The sequence below is a fragment of the Homalodisca vitripennis genome, chromosome 6, assembly GCF_021130785.1.
Source record: "Homalodisca vitripennis isolate AUS2020 chromosome 6, UT_GWSS_2.1, whole genome shotgun sequence".
NCBI classification, from domain to species: domain Eukaryota; kingdom Metazoa; phylum Arthropoda; class Insecta; order Hemiptera; family Cicadellidae; genus Homalodisca; species Homalodisca vitripennis.
In genome coordinates this window covers 162,610,454-162,637,213 of record NC_060212.1, presented here as the reverse complement: position 1 = coordinate 162,637,213, position 26,760 = coordinate 162,610,454, and positions in this window count along the sequence as shown.

Genomic DNA, 26,760 nt, shown 5'->3' with positions numbered 1-26,760 from the left:
AGTGGTGGAAATGAGCTCGAGGTATACAACATCACTGCCAGGTTTTACGATTGGGTTTTGTAAAATCTATCCATGACATGAACCAGACTGCTATGTTTTGTTTTAGATAATTTAAAAATAGAGTACCTATGTACATTTGTGTATACGAAATTTATATTACAAAACATGATGAGTAATAAATATTTAAAACATATATATACAATTATATATATATACTCAGTAAGTTAAAGGATGATGGTTTTAAAGAGGTTTGTGTTCTAAACAGTATATAAATTTTCAACATTATCCATCACCGGTAAATGATGCTTGTAACTCAAAAGATGGCCAAGCTGGCAAGATGATACACTAATAACCTCCATTACAGTCCTCCCGCGGTAGTTTGATTAGTGTATAAAATGATAATTTTGCACCTAACCTACCAATTAATAAACCGCTAGTGTATTCCACATTGTCCAAAATTGGTGTGCATTTGCTAATCTTCTATTTTATTATAGGTAGTTGGCTAATTTACGCAGAGACTTATATATTGTCGACTTTCTGTAAGGAAACTTAAATACTATCCATTTATCTTCTACCATCGGGAAGTTGATTAAAACAGTTGATTAAGATTCTAACTTGTTACATCATTCTACGGTGACGCTGATTGTCTTTTAGGAATCATACAAGAAGTTTGACAACACCCAACCAGTCAAAAGTGAACGTGAAGGTGAACAACCTTTTGTACACCTGGTAGATAATGAAAATATAGTCATAAGATTGAAACATTATTGACTATTAGATTTAGGTAAATGATATTTTAGAGTTTTCCACTATTAAGTACCTTAAAAATGTAAAGTATATATTATAAAATGAATTATCTTCGATTTATTTTATTTATAGTTTGTGCCAAATAATAGTACACATATGGGTGGACTTAAGTTTCATAATTTTTAACTAACTCTAATTACATTTTCTTTGCAAGCTATCTATGGTGACTTTGCAATTGATAAGGTAAAGTTGAATTTGACAGTTTCATTTATAAAAATATAGTTTAGTAACATTTTATGAATAATATAATTAATATATATTTTATTAAGATAGATATTTATGAGATTCCTCAGTATATTTTAGCTTGACTGTTTTAATATGAAAAATAATCAATTTAATAGATATTGATCGTTTCATATTGTTGAATTAAAGAGCACAACTAATTTAAAAGAAAAGAGTTATTTAAAATGTATAGTTGATTCAAGTGCACTTAAAATATCTGCTTTCCGTCACACTAAAAAATAAAACATCCAAGACAACATGGATACTATACTGCCTTTTAGTATTCATTTCGGTCATTTCAATGTTTCTACACTTGAGAGATGAAATGTCATAATCATGTCAAAAAATAGTATGTCAGTAACAAAACACAATGTCTTAACTTTATTGGATGAAGTAAATATATGATGTAATTAATTTAAAATAACAAATTTCTATATAATTTAGTATCATACTTTAGCAATCATAGTTTAGTATAAATATTAAAGTTTTACTTCAAAGTATTTAAGAATGCGAAGAAAAATATGAAGCAAATGAGTACATTTCCCGCGACAATAATGAGTTAGCTGACAGGTTTAAGTGGCAATTACGAAACAAGAACACTCTAGATCTTATTTTAAAACTAAATTCCTTAATTATTAAGGAATAATCTGAAGTTTATATCCCTTCACTCTCAACGGCTTAATAAATTAGTTTTCAACTGTCATCTACTGCATTACGTGATCTTTTATTTAGGGTCCGTAAGCAAAATGAATGATTTATAATAATGCTTTTGGACTTGTCTTCCTGTTTTCTACAGCTTTTATCTAGATTTGGAAGCACTTATAAGATAAATACAAAACTATGAGTGGAGTATTTCCTTCCATTTATTATCCTACTGTCGCTGTAGTTTATAAGATGAGGCAATAAACAAAATAATGATTGCATTTATTTATAACGAAATACTAATTATTAAAACCCATTAATACAGTTCAGGATATGCATTTTTACTTAGCGTATGTCATTATTGAAATCTATTGTTTAATTCGGTCACGAGTATATAACAAATCTCTATATTATACAAAATAATTGATTTCTACTACAAAATATATATTTAAATGTTAAAGACATAAACTATTATATATATATATATATATATATATATATAGTAAATACTAAACTTTGTAAAATATGGTATTAATAAGTCGCGTACTAAAGGTATAAGCCACAAGTCCGTTAACATACACAAAAATAAATCACGTTTATGGCCTTCTTGTGAGATTATATATTTTTGATTATCAATGTAGTATTTATATCTTTAAAAAAGAAACTCTAAAACCTTGAATGCAAGCGCTTGTTATGTATTAATTACTAAATAAAGGATTAATTGTTAAATATAATAGAATTGGTCTCACACATTTCTTTTGGAACTATAACAACCATATTGATGATATTAATAAATTGTATATTTTTAAATTCAATTTCCTTTGGCATAACCAAGCAGCGTTATAAGACAACTCTGCCTCTTCTCTGCCCTCTTTATAAACATAAAGAGATTCTCACAAGAGCTATTGTAAGTTAACCATCTTGCAAAAATAATATCTTGACACCAAACGTAGGAGAGCTGGAGGCTAAATTTGGAACAAAGTTTACGCCTAAAAGTTAAAACAAGTTAAAGCAGCACCTTACACAGCGCTCCCAGGTTCTTAGTTGTGTTATGTCTAAGTTAAGGTGACATTTTAATTACAGTTAACATTTCCTCTTGTGCTTTATCTCCTCAAGGGTACTCTTGTTTATGTGCTACTTTATACCAATATGTTTGTAACATCAATGTTTATTGAATAAATATTATTCTTCAAATACAGATTCTTGTATGTAACACTCGACGCCACATATATAATATTGGGACCGAGAGTTAGTATTGTGTAAGCATTCAGGCTGGTTATTCTTGAAATCCACAGTGTTTAATCTCCTCTAATAATGAAGATAATCCACTGCGAAACTTTTGGTGGAGTCTGAAATGGGAGGTTATTTAAAAGATACAACATATTAAACAAACGCCTTCTCAGATTACTATCATTCTATTTATGTCTGTAGTATCCTTACATATTTAAAACCAAGCAAGAGAAACGTAAAGTTAAATCAGTACCCGAAAATCATATACTGAAAGTAACGAATTTCAATTTATTTACCTACTAGCTGTTACCCGCGGCTTCGCACACAATCTTTAGAAAAGTCCTTATATTACTTATTAAAAGCAATTATACGCGATTATTCGCGGGTAACAGCTAGTTCGTCAATACATTCGTAGTATTTTATAACGAAAACTCTTGATTTTCAATAAAATACCAATTACAACCAGATACCCAGTTACCCACGGCTTCGCACGCGATTTCCTGCAGAAAAATTGGGACATAGGAGGGATATTTCTTTTGAACGTCCTTATTACCCTTCTGAGATAAATAGTCACTGAAAGATATTCCAAGCTCATGATCTATTTAAGATTTAAATTTTTTAATCAGTCTCAATATGCACCTGTGAAATAACTGGAAATTTTCTCTCCAATATTCTATGATTTTTTGTATACAATTGAACTATATTAGCCCAGCGTGGACAGGAGTCAAAAGTCGAACTCATTTGCATAAATACGATGTAATAAATGATGGCGCTCAATGTAATTTTGAAACGAAAATACGCATATATTAGGTACATATTATTAAATTCTAATGAGTATGAGCTCCAGATGTTAAACGAAATTGCGTATGGTTTTTATTTTATTGAAACAAAATTTGCTGATTCTCTTAAGCTTACTTTATGCTTTCAAACTATAAATTTAAAGAAATTTAAAATCGTAATTAAATTATATAAACATATTTGTTTTTCTCACATATGTTTACAAAGAACAGCTGATTAAATTTGAACAGGCTCTTTCACTTAATAACATATGTTTGCTCCAATGCATTTCTTACGGGTATTTCCGTAACTTTTAGAGACCAGTGGGGTGGAATCCTGAATCGGGAACGGGATAAAAAGTATTCCATGTCCTTCTCCCAGTCCTTAGCTACCTCCCTACCAATTTGCAGCCAAATCGGTTCAGCCGTTCTTGAGTTATAAATAGTGTAACTAACACGACTTTCTTTTATATATATAGATTTCACAGATGATGTTATAATTCTTATTTATAAGTCTGTTAAAATGTTTTAAGTGTGTAAAACTAAAGTAAAACTTGTCTACTTGTATTTTTACTCTTTTGATACTCTCCCATTTCTATGATACCACTCATGTGGTGCGGACAAACACCTGAATAAAGCTTTCGTTTGGTGCTTCATCATACGAGATTTCAAATAGTATCATCCAAAGTCTTAGTCACCAATAATTGTCTATGAGTTTAAGACTTTATTTTGATGATAAAAAAATATTGATAACACAATTTTCGAATATTTCTGAAGCCTTTTAGTATACCAAGTTAAAAGCTCAGCAATGTCGTACAAAACTAAACAACTATCAATTAGAAAGTTAATTTCTATCGCTAAAAGTTTTACATGCACCAAAACTGAGGCAAATAAAGTGTTTTTATAGACACCAAGTGAAATTTTACACATTTCTGTTTACAAGTAGCTTACAAAAAAATTAAACTAACTCAACTGAAACTAAACTTAATATTATAATTACTAAGCAATAATCAATAAGACAGTAAATTTGTTCATAAGTAGTTTAGTCCATACCTCTTTGTTTTTGATAATACTTTTCAACACCAGTTGTGAAGAAGCGTTCGCTTCACTCTGCTGGTAAGTAGGTACAGTTTTCATCACCATTAGTCTTGAGGGCTTCATATCGGCCATTTATAAGGCCTGTCTTTGCCTATCCATTTGTTTTTAAAACACTTTGTAACACATCCTTTCTGTTTTCATATTTTACTAATTGTAAAGGCTGACACAAAATTGGGTATTGACTTACAAAAAACAATGTATATATTACAACTAATGGTGCAGGTTAAAAATTAGATTTCAATAAGACCCAGTCGGTTCATTAAGACAAATAAGAAATATTTCTACTTATAATTGGGTGCAGAGAATATTATCGTATTTCGTGTTTAGCAACGAGAAACTATTTAGAAGCGCTGCCCGATTGCCGAGTAGATGTCAGACAAGACTTAAGCTGCTCAAACAGAGAAGTTCAGCATTCCTCTCCTTAATGTATGACCGCACGACACGACAAAGTGGCAAGTTAGGCCAGAACTTGTTAAATATTAAAGTGCTTTGTCATGGCTCTCCAGGTGTTGTGGCTTTCACACAAATCTCTCTCTCTCTCTCTCTCTCTCTCTCTCTCTCTCTCTCTCTCGTGTACTTTAATCCTGATAGAAAGGATTTCAGTGAATCCTGTAGTTAATCCATGATACCAGTACAAGTGGTATACTTTAATATACTCATTTAACAATATAAACCATTGTTAATAATAAAATGTGTAATTTTCTCAAAAAGGATAAAATAATTAATAACATTATTCAATACAATTGATTTGAAAAATATGCGGGTGGGTCCGAGAGGACCGAATCCGCCAGGGCCGAATAGTGAAATCATCCGCCAAGACTACAACTAAACTTTCCGTCTGCTCCAAATTCTAAAGTAAATATTCGTATAACCCCGAATACGTATGCGTAGAGTCCGCCAGCACCGAAATAAGATATTGTCCGTGAGGTCCGAAAATGTAATATTCTGTTAGCTCCGAATTCTAAAGTAAACATTCCTATAACCCCGAATACGTATGCGTAGAGTCCGTCAGCACCTAAATAAGATATTGTCCGTGAGGTGCGAATATGTAATATTCCGTTAGCACCGAATTCTAAAGTACACATTTGTATAACCCCGACTACGTTTGCGTAGAGTCCGCCAGCACCGAAGTAAGATATTTTCCGTGAGGTCCGAATATGTGATAATCCGTTAGAACCGAATCCTATAAATTAGGCTATTAGTTAGTGTATTACCAATATATAACATCTATATCTAAAATACGTAATTCTAGTATGATAATCCCATGGTTATTTGACTGATAAACCTATATTTTAATAAGGAAACATACAAATGTACTATATTTTATTGTGTAAATTCACTAAAAGCCTATTTTTGATATGGAATAAAAGTATTTGCTACTGTAATTTATAAAAACGTTAACGTTATTTAACAAATTAAAATATTCGTATACATTTTTATATATCTGTAATACGTAGCAAATTTTCAAATGGACAGTTATTAACTCCAATTTATACAGAAATTGTGTTTACACAGTCAGTTAGAAAGTAGCAGACTAAAACTGTATTGTTAAGGGAACAGAAATTCTTCACACAGCGCTTGATGAAAACATTTTAGCCATGAGGCAAATACAATAATATAATTTTTCTATTTGTTGGTTTTACTATAGCTAATAATTTTTACTAACTAGTACCATTGAAAACACTTAGTATGAAAAGTATCTCGCATCAACCATTATACCATTTGTATATACCCTTGAATTCAATATTGATACTGGTGATATAAAAAAAGTTTCCAAATAAAAATGTTAACATAACCAAAATAGGTTATGTATGTGGTAAAATTATTCTACCAACGAATTGATTAGAAATGTTTACCTTGAATGTAAAATATAAGTGAAAAACTGAACAAATAAATTAGCAGGATGTAATTGATTGGCTCAATGTATATTGACTCAATAAAGTCATCCAGTTTGATAATTGTACAGGTTGAACATGTATAATTGCTGTCACCTAATACTAGGTGATAATGTACTAGTGTGTAATTTAGAATAGAGTACGTACACCAATATGCGAGAACTCAACTACAACTACCGGAGTCAAAGCCATTATCTTATAGCTTCAAAACATTTCCTAAAACACGTTGTTGAAGACGTAATCAATAGGCTCTGAGGCTATCACCCAATCCTAAACCATGCAGAGTTGCTGTGCAATACAATATTATGCTAAATGAATCTTAATTTCTTTTAGATTTCTCCATGGACTGTACGAAACTTTTTGAAAGAAAACAAGATAGATATACTGATGCATCCCGAACCGATAGTGCTGTAGGAAGATAGATTGACAAAGTTAATTGATGTCCGATAATTTATTTTTTATTATCATTAGTCATTATACAACGTGATTTTGCTTAGTGACTACTGGTTTGGTCTTGTGTGGGTGCTTTTTATGTACCGTCTACATTACAAATATTACCATATACCAAATGTAAATACCAACTGAAGAAGCCCGAATATTCTAAGCACTTATTAAATATATTATAATTAATTGGAGTGAATTAGAAAGACCAACAAAATACAGGATACTTGAAAAACATCTTACATAGATTACACTGGCAATCATAATATTTTATTGTGTTGAAATTCAAAAGCACGTGTTATATTTATAATCTTAATATACACTTGAAAGAAGGCTGTTAGGTAAACGTTGCGTTTGGACCTCAATTTGAATATAGCTGAGAATTAGAGGGTGTAAAGTAAACAAATGAACACAGACCACTTCCCTGTATTTTGGGGCCCACAAAAATCTTTTCAACCTTTGTTTTTATGGTCCGTGGAGTCATTGGCACCACCGACATCTAGTACTCTGAGACTCAGGTAACAAGACTACTTAGGTGTCTGCCTCAGTCAACAGTACACACATCACTTGTTGGTTAATGACAGCCTCTGGTATTCTGAAACAAAATACATTGCTCAGTAAGGTGTGTGTAAAACCTAGCAGGGATCACTTCTAACTCGTTTATACCTTCTAGTTCAACCCACCACTGGGCACAGCAAAAACCGATGTGTAACTTAAATATGGCCAACCTTATGGATGTCCTGGAGCGGCATATCACTAACCGCAAAAGCCGAGATTCTGGGGTTCATTAGAAATTCGATAGGTCTAGTCTACTGTGGGAAATGACTGTTGGAGTTAGTGGGGTTTGTTCCCTAACCTTAGAGGTTCTTGCTAGCCTCAACAAGGTTATGCCACTCCCTGCCTACTTTGACTGGAGAGGCTGGTTCAGAGCTGGCCTCCCCTTCTTCCGGTGAGACATGACTTTGAGATGTAGTGTCCTAATTCTTCCTCTTGGAACTCGATAGGAGACCCATTCTTAATATCCTTTCACGCCTGAAGCAGTGCAAAGGTTCTTATAGGACTAAGGGTAGTTTATAAACTTTTTGTCCTAAGAAAAAAAAAAGAAAAAGATGTGTGTACAATCGAGTCCATGTGTGTAAACTAGATCATAGAATATCAAGATTTGAGTACGCTTGTTTGAGTATCATTTTGTGTAACATAACAGAAATCACTGAGATTCAAAGAAAAATTTCGTGTAGAGCTCATTTCATTATTGACAGATGGAATGATAGACAGTCGTATATAAAAAGAAATGTTTGAGTTCCCCGGCAAAAAAATGAGAAATTATGTCAGCTTACTATTGGTAGGATTCAACGACGACTTCAGGTGAAATATTTCTAGATATATCTTCCCAAATGATAAATTCATATTTTTTACTAAATGCTATACCATTTAATTATATTATAGTCGGCAAATTTCCTTAAAATGTTGTATGTTATGAAATATTTAGGTCTTATGAGTTAATATGATGGGTATTTAAATCTGAAACGATTTCATTAACTTTATTTACAAACTAGTTTATTGTGATATTTTCTCGTTGCCATCATCAAACAACGTAACATTATTTGATATGCTCAGACCATATCCCATGGTGTGAAATTTTCCTTAATTGAACTCAGTGTTTCTTACTAGAAATGAATCTTTATGCACTATTTCATGGCTATAGTTCAGTTCGTTATTGATGTATAATGCGGAGAGACATTGATAACTAAACATTTTCCAGCTCCTCGAGTAATAGTACTAGCTGTTTCTTATTAGCATATGAACTTACAAAACTATAAATAGTTTATAGGAATAACTATTAGATCAATGAGTATACAAAACAAATAGATTGTGAATTTAAACGTCCACAATAATGTATTATATATTGTTAGAGGTCTTAACAGTACTAAAAGGTTTACACAAAGTTCCATTATAAGAAGTGCTCCTTACTTATTTGTTGGATAAAGAGTAAAACACGTTTCTGAAGTTTGGAAACAGTGATAACAGGCACGACGCTCATCCATCAGATCTGAGTTTGGCTTTAGGATCATTTACATGCGAATATACATTTGATTGGAGTTTTTTTCGCGGTCGAACGATTTCTAATTCGGCCCTCTCGGTTTTGATTTAACTACGAATCTCTGTGTTTACTAGCATATAATTTGTGGAATTCGTTATTTTATCAAAAGTTCGTAGGGATGATAGAAAATGTCACTGGTTATTTTAAAAGGCTAATAAATAATTAAAGTAGAATGTATTACCTGTATATTTGATTGCATATTGTAAAAGCATTCATGATATATTAACAGTTAGAATATTAACAATGCAGAATGTTCCCCATCCTTTGACTATAAGTATATATGTTTTTTAAGTGAACGATTTCACAACAAACAACTTTGTATTCAAGTTGCTATGTTCTAAGACACTAATCGCTATCGTTTCTAAAACGCGTGTATCATATCTCGTTCGTTTGTTTAAAATGCAGTTGCGTTAGGGCCAGTAAATGTCAATACTCCGTATAAAACACATAATCCAATATAGAAAGATTTTCTTTATGTTTGTATGCAACTTGAAGTTTAGTTATTACCTTAATGTTTATCCTAGGGAACAGTGGTATCTATTTGTTATAATCTATTTTAAAATTCATGGTATTTTATAATCTATCTTTATTAGTAGCATTATAAAGAAATATTTCTATGTAGTATAGAAATAATTATTACAAACTAATCCTTTGCATTATAATTATTGTACTATTAGACGTTTTTTTATTTTAAAGTAGGATATGTATAATCTCTGGAAGCAAATCTGGTCAGCCTCTAAATAGAAAGCTTAAGCCTTAAAATAATTATCTGTTTGAAGTATGACTGTTTTGCAGGTTCTTAAACCATGAGTTTTAAATTACCTTATCAATAACTAAGTGCTATTTTAAAAGCATAATTAACTAATTTTACAAAAATAGCAGTTTTATGATTTTTTATAACATTAGGGTTGTTTATTATAAACGTAGAATTAAAGTCTGGGGAGAAAATGAATGGGAACTGTTAAAGGTAAATAAAATGTATAAGTCTTAATTTCCAAGTACTCTCTTATTATGAACACTCACTACTAAATATATGACTGAAGGATAATACCATGGGTTGTCGAATGTAAATATGTCTGGATTTGGAATAAAGTAAGAATAGAAATAACGCGTAGTAGTAGTTGCTTATATGTTAAGAATGAGTTGATAATCTCAACATAAACCAATGTTAACTAATGCATTAACTAATTTGTAACACAGTCTTCTTAATAACTTACTAGTGAGAATATTTTGTAAAGAACTCAACCAATTACAATCAATTTTCTATACTTACTCATGTTACTTTACGGGTATTAAGTATGGGATTTGTTCCTTTGACTTATTTTCTTTGATCACTTCACTCCTCTCTCTTTCCCGATTATGTAGAAGAAAAAGTATGAAACATACTACCATGGCTTTGTGAAGAAATATTCATTTTAACGTTCAGATCCCTAGGAAGTAAGAAACGACAATAAATGTGGGAAATGTGTATGAAGCGGCTATTACTCAAGTATCCATACTTCTTCTATTCAATTTGATTAATATATCCACGTGATCTAAAACAATATTTTGGATTCAGCATTAAAAGGTTTTATTGAATTTTAAAATGAAAGATATAACAATTAAAATTTATGAAGATAAGCTATCATTACTATCTGCAATGAAAATATAATATATAATCTATAATGCACAAAACAATTATTTTAAAATGATGCACACGAAGTACAAAAAATATGCGTTATCAATAATTTGCTCTACTTTATATTTATAAATAATATAATTTAATTTTTTTAAACTCCATTTTACTCCGGTTATATCTAATTTTTATTGTGATAAAAAAAACCTAAATACAAAACTAAAAATATTGTATTCAAATAATAAAATAAAATGTTTCCTATATTTTCTTTTCTTTGTAATCTTAACAATATTTAAATTTTTGCGGATGTCCTACCTTTTATTCCTTGTAATTGTATTTAGTCTTAACTTAGTTTGACGTAAATCAAATTACTTTATATTTTTATTTGATATATTTTTATACATTCATTAGGATCAAATTCATTATTATATTTACAGCTTTTCTGTTGAATATATTATCTCTTAATATTTCATGATTTTCACTTAAACTATATATTAGTTAGCACTAGTTCAACAACAGAAAATCCAGTATTTTGAGTATCATGTGACTCATGGTTCCCTAGCCACCCTGTTCTGCCATGTGAGTGGACACAAATACAACGATATTTACCCCAATTAACATATGAGGGCTGTGTAAATCGTGGCGGGGAGGGAGGATGTGGGGGAGGGGAGAGCACAAATAGATAAGCCGATTATAACAGCTGTTCAATTTGTCAGTTCCACTCCAGCTGATCACATGTTTGACATCACTGAACAGTTTCCAAGTTTATTTTTAAAGCCTATTGAAAAAGGATGATATATAATTTGCAATTAAGCACAACAAATTAATGAAGTATACGCCTAAATGATCCGACGAGATCATCCAACATAAATAATTTCGGTTATGAATAAACATCGTACTTTACTTTGCCACTAAACTTACAAAAAGATAAATAATAGGCCTGTTTATTAGATAGAGCTGAAATAAAATTCCGTTGATTAAATATTATTATTAGTCTGCTTTCTGTTCCCATTGTTATAATTTTTATTTATTTTATACTTTATTCAATCACATGATGTATATAACTAACCCTTCCCATTGTAATAGTATTACCTTATTTATCAAAATGCTTCATAATGTTTAACGTACGTAGTTAACAAATATACCTAGATTAGTATATGTGTAGTTCATGTTGTTTTATTTACTGTACTACATGCAGATATTTATGCTCGTATTATTATTTTTAGTACAGTTAGTTATTAATTAACAAACAACAGTTTAAACGTTGTAACAGAAATAAATACCTTTCCATATTTAGTTTTTTAACGAATTTTTTAAATTAATGTCGTTGATTATTCATGTCATTTCTAAATTACATTTTGTTCTAGAGTGGCCTTATTTATTCGGGCTTCTTCCAAACATGGACACCTTAATAACAGTTGTATGTGTTCCTTGCCTTGTAGACTTTGGCAGGTACTACAGAATTGTTCACATAAAGGTCTTAATTGCAGTTCAGTCCCTTGTCTAGTACCATTAGTGATATTATAAATCCAAGCACATGACCACAGATTGTGACCAAGCAGGATGAAGCTAAATTTCAGTTTCTTTTTGAATTTGATTGCCAAAGTTAGTGTTTTTGTCGAGTTCTTATAAGTTCCATTATAAATTTTGGATTATCCTGGAAGAAGTAAGATAAAAATTCTGAAATATGATTTTGTTTGATTAACGGATTACTGTTTCAAGAAACAAAAAATACTGAATATCGATCAGAGATATACATTTGATTTCATGCTTTAGACCTTGAGGCATACATTCAAACATAAATAGTTTAATACTTACTTACCGTTCGGTAAATTAATTTGTGTTTAGTTCTTTCCATCACTAATTTAGATTGTCGTCTATGTCGGTACTTTTTAAAGTATTGTTACTGTGTAGTAATATTGTTTTACAAATATTTATAAATTATTCTAACATTTCTCAGTTTATACTATATCATATTTATTCTTAGAAATTATGAATCTGTTTTTAAAAGAGTAAGTTGTTAAATGTTTAAATTGTTCTTAGCTTATTTAATTGTATATATTTTTCAGAATCTTCAAACAAAGCCCAGTTAAACTGAAAATGTATGCAGATATATAGATAAATATTAAATGTAAAATCTTAAGTGATTTTACTTATTATAATTAAAGCATTAGAGCAATACATTTTTTACATGACCATGGTAATTTTTTATGCAAATAAAGTAGAAATAAAAATTGAAACCTAAATATAAAATTTTATCTACCTATTTGGACATGTGATGAGGATTCACTGTTAACTTTGTTTAAGATTTGAGTATTTAACGTAAAAGAACGTGGGTATGTACTCATTCGCTGACAGAAATTATAGAAATATGCTTAAGAACAAACTTGTTTCATAATTGCATTTTTCCTTAAATAACTAATTTATATTATTCCGTTATTTAATATTAAATATTAATTAACGACTTCAATGTTTTATTAGATATATTGAATAATTAGTACCATTATTCTTACCGCAACGCTAACTGCCCGCTTAATAAAGTTTGTTGCTATTTCCTTGAACATAATGGTTTACAAATGGGTGATAAGCATTTAATAATTGTCATATTAGTTATTCGATGTTTATACATAATCTAACGACAGATATTTAAAAAAACAAGTATTTCTAATTGAAAATAATAACGAAGAAAAAAAAATAAATCCAAGCCACAAGATTGTTTTTACGCAAACATAAAGAACGCGTAATAACTACCGAGTTGTAACGTAAAGGAAAAACTAATTAATTTCAAAAATAATAACAGTTTTTGCTTGGCCAAACAATGTTTGCTTACTTTTGATTAAATTCACCGTAGTAAAAAGTTGTGCTTGGTTTCATTAGAGCTTGCAAGCACTTGTAAGGAAACTACAAAGGGTGCAACTCACCATAGCTGTATTTTGGAAATTAAGACGTTTAAAAAGTTTTATTTAGCATATGAAAATATATTTATATTTTATACAAGTTCAATAGTAAATATTAAAAAAAATTATACATCAATTTATTAAATTAGTTAAGGAAAAACTGTGAAGGAAAACAAATAACCCCCTTTAAAACAAGCACACAAATATCTATTAAATGCGAAAATTTAGTTTAATTTCAATGTTTTATTAATTATAAATTTGGTATTTTTACAAAATTTAACTAATAGTTATTTAATCGGATTTTTTGTTACATTAGTGTTTTTAAGCTGTAAATATAAGTATAGGTAACAGTTGCTACTGAAGGGAATAAAAATACTTATTTTTGTTTTCCTGTGGTAGGGTAAAGTGATTAGATTTAACACATGTGTGTTTGCATCCTTTACAAAAATAAAATGGCCTACCACATCGAGATACACAATAGAGCCCTAGTCCTACTTAGTAAACAGCATTTGATAGGATGCTAGTGCCTAAAACATAGGATAAATTATAGCTTGCGAAGAGGTGAAATAAGAAGGTCAGGTGATGTTTAACTGGGAAGTTTAGTAAAGTCGGGAAATGGAACTTAGGGTTTTTTGTTATCTCGAGTAACTCAAATTATCAGGTATTCTTTTTATAGATATAGTTTCCTGTGCAAAATATATATATATATATATATATATATATATATATATTAAAAGTTATAAGGTTTTAACCACGACTCTAATTAAGAGGATAGTGTGGATTATATAGTCAAAATTTTAAGTTTAGTCCAAATATTCAAAAATAGACTGTAGGAGGCTGTTAGTGAAAAGTTTTTCTTTACAATCCTAAAGGGATTACCGTTGCCGTTTAAACCCGCGACCGAGTTCTAATGTTAGATCTTTAGCTTGAAGTCAGTTTTAACCGACTCTTGATTAGAAATATAATGTAAATGTTTTTAATATTACATAAGCGAAGTAAAAACTTGTTATTCGTATTAATTTTAAGGAACCCCGAATAATATATGCAATCAAGCTGCACGAATACAATTAAACAATAAAATAATTATATAACATTGGAGAATAATAATTTGAAGAACGGTATCGTATCATAGCTGTAGTAGCATTAAATTCCTTCCTGATGGAATAAGTGGCAAGCTATTTGAAAGTTATAATATTTTCAGATAGTGTTTTTCTTCTGAAATATTGATTAACTTAGTAAATAACCTTCCAAATCCAGAGAACATACCGTTATATTTGCTAAATATTTCGACAACTATTGGACAGTTTTCATTGGTTTCGAAACCTTGTGCACAGTTTACATGGGATCAATTCGAGGTTTCCAGACTAAACTGGGCTGGATGCTTACTACACATATGGTTCTGATAAGAGAAAACATCTGCTTCACATGGATGTCGTTATCTATTCAGGGTATCAGACGACATGAAACACCTCTTTCAGTACGTGAGCGAGGATCAGAACATTCTCTGTTATCTGAAACACGCGTGTATGTGTGTGTGTGATTCTGCAGCGGAAACGGGCTGTTCCAATAACTTCCTCTGGTTACGAAACCACTATGACGATCCGATCACTGATGTTTACTGTGTTGTAATTTTAACACATAACACCAGTTTACGTACTTCAATCCTCGTTCACATCACCAATCTAATATAAATAAAAATAATTTTTGAAATATAACAATATAGCTAAAACTTTTATAATGATTGATTTCATTTCCAAAGGTAGTAAAAAAGCTGTTAATCTTTAACCAGTGAAAATTTTTTTTATGTATAAAGATAATAATTGTGACAATACATTTAAAACTGTACTTATGGTCTGATTGCAAACCACCAACTCAACTAGTATATGTTGTCTAGACGTACATAGAGAATATAAACTGCAAATGCTAAATAACGAAACTTCATAAGAAGGATTTGAAAGAAATTGAAAAATCAGATACATTTAGACGAAATGGCATGGAGACTCTCACAATGCTGTATATCACCATAATTCGGCAAATTCTTGAATACTGTTGTGGGGTCTGGTCTCCTTACTACCTATTGGCTTTGACAGCAATAATTATGTATTTTATCTGCATCATAGTTGGTTTCATATTATATTGAATCCCTTTTATCGCATTATCAAAAAGTTTTTAAGTAATCAGTTTTATCAACAAACTAATCTTTGGTGTAACATTTTAAACTAATAGTTTTATATTATTGCAGGATTACTGAATGTTTAAGGAAAGTATCTGAAATGTGTTTTGGGTTTAGTAATGTTATTGGAACGTAATTTTCATTCCTTTATGAAAAACAATTCTGTATCCATTTAAATATATAACACCCGACGAACATTTACTAAAACAAATGTCCCTGTCAATCAGGTTTTAATTTAAAACACTTAAAATCTATACTATATCTATAAGATAAAACAATTATTTTACTTATTTTACTATAGCTTTTGTATATATTTTTTGCTTCTCATAAAATAAACCTTGATATAATTCAAACACAAACATTCTCTTTGATTGTAACGGAATTATTTATGACTAATAAACTATGGTATCAAGTGCTAATACTACATCAATCTGATCTTAACTGAAATACGTGTGTAAAATCTAATAATGTTTTGTAGACTAAAGTTCATTTGGATAGGCATTTTTTATAAAATTGGAATTAAGGTATGAATACGCAAAAAGAGGGGTTTATAAATTATATTTTAAAAATAATCTGAATAAAAATATAATTGGTTTCTTTTAATCAATAATCTGACTTAACAATTATTTTCACACTACAAGAGATTTCACGAATAAATGTTAAGTTAGAACTACAAGCGAAGTAAACAAAATATTTTAGCGTTTATATTTTAAAGCCTTACACCTTTTCTGACCATCCCGCTACAATATATATATATATATATATATATATATATATATATATATATCATTGTTCCTATTATTAGTTATAAAAATCTAGTTTACCGGTCAAATTTTGCATGAAATTAAATTAGTACTATAAACAAATTCGCTGGTTGTACTGTTTAATAAAGTATACAGTACGTATAGTGTTTAGTACCTTACGAACCCATACAAGGTCTCAGGACTCGTTCTCATAATGAAATTTCAAACAATGTCTCCTTCAACCTTACACGAGCAAGATCTGTACTTTTTTATATTTTGAAGTTAATTTTCATTGATTCTTACTCACTATAGCTTATCCAAGAGTTTATGTTTACCTGTATTTTAAGGTGAATAAGCAGGAATTTGGAAATCGACGTATTAATTTTACACATACTTTTGACACGATATTAAACGGTTTACTTCAACTCAGTTTTTATTGTAATCCTTAATATCTGATGTTGATTCAAACATAGTAATAATCAACATAGAAAATAGCTTCAAAAAGAAGATAGCTTGTAATTGTCTAAAGGTTTTCAGTTTGTAATAAACGTTATTGGTCTCATTGGTCCCATAATAAAGCCCAAAGACCTAAGCTTAGAGATATAAGCATTATTAGTCCAAGTTAAGCTGCATCCCATAAAGATAAAGCTCCGCCCCTTTCCTACCACTGTACAGACGGATGCTTATTATTAGCAGTTTTTATTTAACATCTGCTCTGTCGACTAAACTGGATATGTTATATTTATATAGAAGGAAAGTGAGACAGAAATGAAGTCTGTGAAATACCACGAGTTGATTCATGGCGAGTTTGTCTGATACATTATTCAGGAGGTATAAACGACATTTGTCGTAAGCTTCAGGTAAGCACCATTCTTTCTCTGCAAATACTCGTACATCACCTCGCTGAATCCCCAAAATACCAAATACATAGATCTATTATTATGGATTTGTACATCACCACAACTGCTACTAAATATAGGAGCGAGTGCGATAGAGTGTTCGCTGAGTGTGACAACTGTCTGTAGCAGAATTGCCCACGAGCCTAATGTAACATAAAATGTCCGTAAAGCGGGTTGTGAGATTTTCTTGAATTATTTTAACAGATATTTGGTATTTCTGGTATGGAGTGAAACTTATGGTAAGAGGGTGTTATTTTATAGCCATCCTCAAGATGTGCAACTATTGACAAGCATACAAGTTCTACGTTCAGGACCTGGAAATCTCTGTATAGTATGGCGGTATTTTTAAAAACTTATGGTAAGAGAGTTTTATTTTATGGCCATCCGTAATATGTGCAACTATTGACAAGTATACAAGTTCTACGATCAGGGCTTGGAAATCTCTGTATAGTATGGCGGTGTTTTTAAAAACTTATGGTAAGAGAGTGTTATTTTATAGCCATCCTCAAGATGTTCAACTATTCACAAGTATACAAGTTCTACGTTCAGGACCTGGAAATCTCTGTATAGTATGGCGGTATTTTTAAAAACTTATGGTAAGAGAGTTTTATTTTATAGCCATCCGTAATATGTGCAACTATTGACAAGTATACAAGTTCTACGATCAGGGCTTGGAAATCTCTGTATAGTATGGCGGTGTTTTTAAAAACTTATGGTAAGAGAGTGTTATTTTATAGCCATCCTCAAGATGTTCAACTATTCACAAGTATACAAGTTCTATGTTCAGGACCTGGAAATCTCTTTATAGTATGGCGGTGTTTTTAAAAATTTATGGTAAGAGAGGGTTATTTTATAGCCATCCTCAAGATGTGCAACTATTGACAAGCATACAAGTTCTACGTTCAGGACCTGGAAATCTCTGTATAGTATGGCGGTGTTTTTAAAAAACTTATGGTAAGAGAGTGTTATTTTATAGCCATCCTCAAGATGTGCAACTATTGACAAGCATACAAGTTCTACGTTCAGGACCTGGAAATCTCTGTATAGTATGGCGGTGTTTTTAAAAACTTATGGTAAGAGAGTGTTATTTTATAGCCATCCTCAAGATGTGCAACTATTGACAAGCATACAAGTTCTACGTTCAGGACCTGGAAATCTCTGTACAGTATGGCGGTATTTTTAAAAACTTATGGTAAGAGAGTTTTATTTTATAGCCATCCGTAATATGTGCAACTATTGACAAGTATACAAGTTCTACGATCAGGGCTTGGAAATCTCTGTATAGTATGGCGGTGTTTTTAAAAACTTATGGTAAGAGAGTGTTATTTTATAGCCATCCTCAAGATGTTCAACTATTCACAAGTATACAAGTTCTACGTTCAGGACCTGGAAATCTCTGTATAGTATGGCGGTATTTTTAAAACTTATGGTAAGAGAGTGTTATTTTATAGCCATCCTCAAGATGTGCAACTATTGACAAGCATACAAGTTCTACGTTCAGGACCTGGAAATCTCTGTATAGTATGGCGGTATTTTTAAAAACTTATGGTAAGAGAGTTTTATTTTATAGCCATCCGTAATATGTGCAACTATTGACAAGTATACAAGTTCTACGATCAGGGCTTGGAAATCTCTGTATAGTATGGCGGTGTTTTTAAAAACTTATGGTAAGAGAGTGTTATTTTATAGCCATCCTCAAGATGTGCAACTATTCACAAGTATACAAGTTCTATGTTCAAGGTCAGGAAATATCTTTATAGTATGGCGGTGTTTTTATAAACTTATGGTAAGAGAGTGTTATTTTATAGCCATCCTCAAGATGTGTAACTATTGACAAGCATACAAGTTCTACGTTCAGGACCTGGAAATCTCTGTATAGTATGGCGGTGTTTTTAAAAACTTATGGTAAGAGAGTGTTATTTTATAGCCATCCTCAAGATGTGCAACTATTGGCAAGCATACAAGTTCTACGTTCAGGACCTGGAAATCTCTGTATAGTATGGCGGTGTTTTTAAAAACTTATGGTAAGAGAGTTTTATTTTATAGCCATCCGTAATATGTGCAACTATTGACAAGTATACAAGTTCTACGATCAGGGCTTGGAAATCTCTGTATAGTATGGCGGTGTTTTTAAAAACTTATGGTAAGAGAGTGTTATTTTATAGCCATCCTCAAGATGTTCAACTATTCACAAGTATACAAGTTCTACGTTCAGGACCTGGAAATCTATGTATAGTATGGCGGTATTTTTAAAAACTTATGGTAAGAGAGTTTTATTTTATAGCCATCCGTAATATGTGCAACTATTGACAAGTATACAAGTTCTACGATCAGGGCTTGGAAATCTCTGTATAGTATGGCGGTGTTTTTAAAAACTTATGGTAAGAGAGTGTTATTTTATAGCCATCCTCAAGATGTGCAACTATTGACAAGCATACAAGTTCTACGTTCAGGACCTGGAAATCTCTGTATAGTATGGCGGTATTTTTAAAAACTTATGGTAAGAGAGTTTTATTTTATAGCCATCCGTAATATGTGCAACTATTGACAAGTATACAAGTTCTACGTTCAGGACCTGGAAATCTCTGTATAGTATGGCGGTGTTTTTAAAAACTTATGGTAAGAGAGTGTTATTTTATAGCCATGCTCAAGATGTGCAACTATTGACAAGCATACAAGTTCTACGTTCAGGACCTGGAAATCTCTGTATAGTATGGCGGTATTTTTAAAAACTTATGGTAAGAGAGTTTTATTTTATAGCCATCCGTAATATGTGCAACTATTGACAAGTATACAAGTTCTACGATCAGGGCTTGGAAATCTCTGTATAGTATGGCGGTGTTTTTAAAAACTTATGGTAAGAGAGTGTTATTTTATAGCCATCCTCAAGATGTTCAACTATTCACAAGTATACAAGTTCTATGTTCAGGACCTGGAAATCTCTTTATAGTATGGCGGTGTTTTTAAAAACTTATGGTAAGAGAGGGTTATTTTATAGCCATCCTCAAAATGTGCAACTATTGACAAGTATACAAGTTCTACGTTTAGGACCTGGAAATCTCTGTATAGTATGGCAGTGTTTTTAAAAACTTATGGTAAGAGAGTGTTATTTTATAGCCATCCTCAAGATGTGCAACTATTGACAAGTATACAAGTATACAACTATTCAGGACCTGGAAATCTCTGTATAGTATGGCGGTGTTTTTAAAAACTTATGGTAAGAGAGTGTTATTTTATAGCCATGCTCAAGATGTGCAACTATTGACAAGCATACAAGTTCTACGTTCAGGACCTGGAAATCTCTGTATAGTATGGCGGTATTTTTAAAAACTTATGGTAAGAGAGTTTTATTTTATAGCCATCCGTAATATGTGCAACTATTGACAAGTATACAAGTTCTACGATCAGGGCTTGGAAATCTCTGTATAGTATGGCGGTGTTTTTAAAAACTTATGGTAAGAGAGTGTTATTTTATAGCCATCCTCAAGATGTTCAACTATTCACAAGTATACAAGTTCTATGTTCAGGACCTGGAAATCTCTTTATAGTATGGCGGTGTTTTTAAAAACTTATGGTAAGAGAGGGTTATTTTATAGCCATCCTCAAAATGTGCAACTATTGACAAGTATACAAGTTCTACGTTCAGGGCCTGGAAATATCTGTATAGTATAGCGGTGTTTTTAAAAACTTATGGTAAGAGAGTGTTATTTTAAAGCCATCCTCAAGATGTGCAACTATTGATAAGTATACAAGTTCTACGTTCAGGGCTTGGAAATATCTGTATACTATGGCGGTGTTTTTAAAAACGTATGGTAAGAGAGTGTTATTTTATAGCCATCCTCAAGATGTGCAACTATTGATAAGTATACAAGTTCTACGTTCAGGGCTTGGAAATATCTGTATAGCATAGCGGTGTTTTTAAAAACTTATGGTAAGAGAGTGTTATTTTATAGCCATCCTCAAGATGTTCAACTATTCACACGTATACAAGTTCTATGTTCAAGGCCTGGAAATCTCTTTATAGTATGGCGGTGTTTTTAAAAAATTATGGTAAGAGAGTGTTATTTTATAGCCATCCTCAAGATGTGCAACTATTGACAAGTATACAAGTTCTATGTTCAAGGCCTGGATATCTCTTTATAGTATGGCGGTGTTTTTAAAAACTTATGGTAAAAGAGTGTTATTTTATAGCCATCCTCAAGATGTGCAACTATTGACAAGCATACAAGTTCTACGTTCAGGACCTGGAAATCTCTGTATAGTATGGCGGTGGTTTAAAAAACTTATGGTAAAAGAGTGTTATTTTATAGTCATCCTCAAGATGTGCAACTATTGACAAGCATACAAGTTCTATGTTCAGGACCTGGAAATCTCTGTATAGTATGGCGGTGTTTTTAAAAACTTATGGTAAGAGAGTTTTATTTTATAGCCATCCGTAATATGTGCAACTATTGACAAGTATACAAGTTCTACGATCAGGGCTTGGAAATCTCTATATAGTATGGCGGTGTTTTTAAAAACTTATGGTAAAAGAGTGTTATTTTATAGCCATCCTCAATTTGTGCAAATATTGACAAGTATACAAGTTCTACGTTCAAGGCCTGGAAGTCTCTTTATAGTATGGCGGTGTTTTTAAAAACTTATGGTAAGAGAGTGTTATTTTATAGCCATCCTCAAGATGTGCAAATATTCACAAGTATACAAGTTCTATGTTCAAGGTCAGGAAATATCTTTATAGTATGGCGGTGTTTTTATAAACTTATGGTAAGAGAGTGTTATTTTATAGCCATCCTCAAGATGTGTAACTATTGACAAGCATACAAGTTCTACGTTCAGGACCTGGAAATCTCTGTATAGTATGGCGGTGTTTTTAAAAACTTATGGTAAAAGAGTGTTATTTTATAGCCATCCTCAAGATGTGCAACTATTGACAAGCATACAAGTTCTACGTTCAGGACCTGGAAATCTCTGTATAGTATGGCGGTGTTTTTAAAAACTTATGGTAAAAGAGTGTTATTTTATAGCCATCCTCAAGATGTGCAACTATTGACAAGTATACAAGTTCTACGTTCAGGACCTGGAAATCTCTGTATAGTATGGCGGTGTATTTAAAAACTTATGGATAATGAAATTGTTCTTTGTTTTGTTGTCCGTAATGTACCTATAAGTTTTCATGGACTAGTATGATATAAAATCAAAAAGCAGCTACTAAGATTTCCTTTTGATTATAATCCAATGACTTTCAAAGACCTTTACTCAACTAAACTTCTGACGTCCCACACCTGTTATTTCCTCAATAATAATTCTCACTTCTCCTCCAGTTATTTTCCAATCTTATTGCAAGCTGCTTTTAAGACATCAGTATGTTCCGAGACACGTAAATCTCTTGATTAAATTATTAGTTACATTTATTTACATGCACCACTTATTATTTTATATTTTTTTGGTATATAATAAATGGATGAAGGCAACTCCATTAAATATTCTGCTATGATTTCTTACTTCTGATTTCGGTTTCTCATCTGTATCCAAGGCTTGATGGCGTTAAGTATATATATATATATATATATATATATATATATATATATATATATATATATATATATATTCATTAAAGTTGTATAAATGGCAATAGCTTATTTCAATAAACATTGAATCGCAAAAAGTACTTTTGCGATGTGTAATGGTAGCACATTCACCCGGAAAGTGAGAGATCGGGTTCGAGTCCCGGCGGAGCAAGTACTTTTTGTGATTCAATGTTTATTGAAATAAATATATATATATACATATATATATATATATATATATATATATATTACAGCTTTCCAACAGATTCTGTTGTTGGACACTCTCAACAACAGAAGTACGACAAAAAGTTTTTAATTTGTAAAATTTAAATACACTTATAGACAATAAATATACCAGGACATTCTGAAACTGCAATAAATGCTGCATTTACTTACAAGTACTAGGTTTTGTTATTGATAAAGCCATATTATCTTACATGAAACGTAATCGTATAAAAAATTTTGCACAAAGTTTTTGAAGAAATCTTTTTATTGCGTTAGAAAGCTGGAAAATTATTTCACATTTACAATTTAAATGATACCACAGCTAAACTCATTAAGGCAGGGACACCAACTTTAGAAAATATACAAGGTAGGAGTCGCGATGCACGTTTCATTATCGAGAAGTAACGAGGTCAGATAGAGAGACATGTTAGTCGCTAACAGCCTGGTAGTGTGGTTGTGTTTTGGTCTGCCTGTTTCTAAGCTCTCCGTGTTATCAACATAGGTGGCTGTGCTGTTTGAAGGGACCGTTTATCTCGTGCTACTGTGTTTACATAAATAACAATTCTGTGGTTAATATTTTAAAACGTAACAAATACCAACCTTACAACTTAAAACCTGTGCGTAAACGCAAGAATTCTATAGTATTGGTATTTCTATAGAATACTGGAATACCATTATGCAAAATTAGATGCTGGCCCAAATTTTCTTAAAAGCATAGCATTACTGATAAACACTAGATATTGACCTGGTATAAATCATTACTGTATCTTAGAGGCCCACAGCCTCTATACCCAAAATGTGAATGTGTGGGTAGGCATTGTAGAACAAAATATTATTGATAATTTTTTTTAAGGAGAGGCCGATCCCATTTTAAGCCTTATTCTGTCTGCCCTCATAGGCCTTGGCCTGTGTGAGGATCTTATCAAACAGAATAAAGGGGAGTGTCAATACAGTACAAGGTCACAAACAGGATTTGAACCTGAACTATCTATAACTCAGAATTATAATGCAACGTCTTAGACTGATCGGCACTCGCTAAACTATTGAGAGAAATTTACTCCCTCATATTTGAACCTGAACTATCTATAACTCAGAATTATAATGCAACGTCTTAGACTGCTCGGCACTCGCTAAACTATTGAGAGAAATTTACTCCCTCATATTTGAACCTGAACTATCTATAACTCAGAATTATAATGCAACGTCTTAGACTGATCGGCACTCGCTAAACTATTGAGAGAAATTTACTCCCTCATATTTGAACCTGAACTATCTATAACTCAGAATTATAATGCAACGTCTTAGACTGCTCGGCACTCGCTAAACTATTGAGAGAAATTTACTCCCTCATATTTGAACCTGAACTATCTATAACTCAGAATTATAATGCAACGTCTTAGACTGCTCGGCACTCGCTAAACTATTGAGAGAAATTTACTCCCTCATATTTGAACCTGAACTATCTATAACTCAGAATTATAATGCAACGTCTTAGACTGCTCGGCACTCGCTAAACTATTGAGAGAAATTTACTCCCTCATATTTGAACCTGAACTATCTATAACTCAGAATTATAATGCAACGTCTTAGACTGCTCGGCACTCGCTAAACTATTGAGAGAAATTTACTCCTTCATATTTGAACCTGAACTATCTATAACTCAGAATTATAATGCAACGTCTTAGACTGCTCGGCACTCGCTAAACTATTGAGAGAAATTTACTCCCTCATATTTGAACCTGAACTATCTATAACTCAGAATTATAATGCAACGTCTTAGACTGCTCGGCACTCGCTAAACTATTGAGAGAAATTTACTCCTTCATATTTGAACCTGAACTATCTATAACTCAGAATTATAATGCAACGTCTTAGACTGATCGGCACTCGCTAAACTATTGAGAGAAATTTACTCCCTCATATTTGAACCTGAACTATCTATAACTCAGACTTATAATGCAACGTCTTAGACTGCTCGGCACTCGCTAAACTATTGAGAGAAATTTACTCCCTCATATTTGAACCTGAACTATCTATAACTCAGAATTATAATGCAACGTCTTAGACTGCTCGGCACTCGCTAAACTATTGAGAGAAATTTACTCCCTCATATTTGAACCTGAACTATCTATAACTCAGAATTATAATGCAACGTCTTAGACTGCTCGGCACTCGCTAAACTATTGAGAGAAATTTACACCCTCATATTTGAACCTGAACTATCTATAACTCAGAATTATAATGCAACGTCTTAGACTGCTCGGCACTCGCTAAACTATTGAGAGAAATTTACTCCCTCATATTTAAACCTGAACTATCTATAACTCAGAATTATAATGCAACGTCTTAGACTGCTCGGCACTCGCTAAACTATTGAGAGAAATTTACTCCCTCATATTTGAACCTGAACTATCTATAACTCAGAATTATAATGCAACGTCTTAGACTGCTCGGCACTCGCTAAACTATTGAGAGAAATTTACTCCCTCATATTTGAACCTGAACTATCTATAACTCAGAATTATAATGCAACGTCTTAGACTGCTCGGCACTCGCTAAACTATTGAGAGAAATTTACTCCCTCATATTTGAACCTGAACTATCTATAACTCAGAATTATAATGCAACGTCTTAGACTGATCGGCACTCGCTAAAATATTGAGAGAAATTTACACCTTCATATTTGAACCTGAACTATCTATAACTCAGAATTATAATGCAACGTCTTAGACTGCTCGGCACTCGCTAAACTATTGAGAGAAATTTACTCCCTCATATTTGAACCTTGAACTATCTATAACTCAGAATTATAGTGCAACGTTTTAGACTGATCGGCACTCGCTAAACTATTGAGAGAAATTTACTCCCTCATATTTGAAACAGACAAGAAAATTTGTTTTAAATCCAAACAAATTGAAATTGTCCATTCAAATTTGGAAATTCGTCCCCTTTTATTTTGTTGGGGGACATTTTGGTTAGTATAATTATCTCTACCATTATGAATGTAAAAGATTAATCACTGGTTCTGTTTGATTCCAACAAGATGGAGCGCACTCTCATTACGCAGTAGACGTACTTAATGTTTTGTACGATAAGTTTAAGAACGATGGATAGGTCGGAGAGGTGAAGTTCAATGGTCTGCTAAGTCACCTTACCTGTCTCCTTTGTAACACTTTTTTTGGGTTATTTAATAAGTTTATGAGACCAAACCCTTGAAACTAAATGAATTAACACAAAGAATACTATTTAAATACATAATTATTATTATATAAATATATAATTTTAATGTCATTTTCAAAGTTATGAAAATCCGATTGTAAAGGAATAAGCGCCAAACGTTTGGCATTAATCGACAATGGTAAAATTTATGCTAACGTTTATCACTAGGGTGGGCGATGAGAGGACATGACAAGGGGCGATGGCCAAATG